Genomic DNA, 1091 nt, shown 5'->3' with positions numbered 1-1091 from the left:
GAGTGCATGGCCAGCCAGATCCTTGGAAATCAGGGTATCGACAATACGAGCTGCCCACTAGACCCTTGGCAAAATCCTCAGGCTGTCCCAGCATCTCTCCTCTTGCCCCAATATCTTGTCCCAAACATTTCTTCTTGTCTGTTGTCCATTCCTCCTTCATCTTCTGCAGGCGAACAGCTGCTCTACAGTGATTCTTGTGGGTGAGGTTTGGAGACTTTTTGCATCAAAAGTCTGTTTTCCCGTCTTCTTCCAGTTTAGGTACCTGTATTGCCACAGTGAGTGCTGCCTGGAGACCCTCACGGAGGGTGAGGCCCGTCCATCCCGATCCAGGGCGGCACTTCTGCCGGCGCCGCAGGGAACCCTCTTCTGCTGAGCGCTTCAGCGAAACGCACGGAGTTCATTTCACTGCAGAAACCCCAGTGGAGCCGTGACTCTTCACCGCAGAGAGGCAAACGAGGTGGCCTTTAATTTTTGTAATGAAGTGGAAACAACTTGATTTCCTTGCCAGCGCGTCGTCAATGCAGCCCTCGCGGCCCATTCCCGGATGAGGATGTTCAGGAGCCCCGAAGGGCTCTTTCAGGAATGCAGCTAGGAAAAAAGAGCGATTTGCAAAAAAAGGTTAGGTCAGGAGAAAATGTGGGGACAAGGGGGCCGCGCGGGAGCTGTGCTCTCGAGGAGCCTCGTTAGCGCAGTAGGTAGCGCGTCAGTCTCATAATCTGAAGGTCGTGAGTTCGATCCTCACACGGGGCAGAAGTGGTTTCCTCCTTTTTTTTTTCCTCCCGAGCAATATATACGTGGTTTGTTTTCATCGAATCGCAGCGGGAGGCGCGGAGGTGGGGCGGGACCGGGGCGGCGGGGCCGAGCTCCGCAGGCCGCCGTTACGGGCCACGGCCACCCCGCCCCCGGCCGGGTGCTGGGTCCCCCCGCCCGCTAGTGGGCGATCTCGCTGAGGGGAGGGGCGGATAACGGCCACGGAACGTCCGTTGCCCGGAGGGCGTGGCGAGGCGGCGGGAGGAGGCGCTGATTGGCTGCGCTGCGCTGTGGGCGGGCCCGTCGGCGCCGCGCGGCGCCGCGCACCGCCCCGTCGGGCA

General features: G+C 59.9%; 1 non-coding gene across 1 annotated transcript; it reads left to right on the top strand.

Annotated features, from left to right (window-relative positions):
* Positions 1-677: 677 nt before the first annotated feature.
* TRNAM-CAU (transfer RNA methionine (anticodon CAU)) lies at positions 678-750 on the top strand. The gene has a single exon. It is a non-coding gene; the product is annotated as a tRNA-Met (tRNA).
* The last annotated feature ends 341 nt before the right edge of the window (positions 751-1091 follow it).

This window comes from Chroicocephalus ridibundus, chromosome 4 (genome assembly GCF_963924245.1).
Source record: "Chroicocephalus ridibundus chromosome 4, bChrRid1.1, whole genome shotgun sequence".
Lineage (NCBI taxonomy): Eukaryota > Metazoa > Chordata > Aves > Charadriiformes > Laridae > Chroicocephalus > Chroicocephalus ridibundus.
The sequence above is the reverse complement of the archived record's forward strand: the minus strand, read 5'-3'. Positions and strand labels throughout refer to the sequence as shown.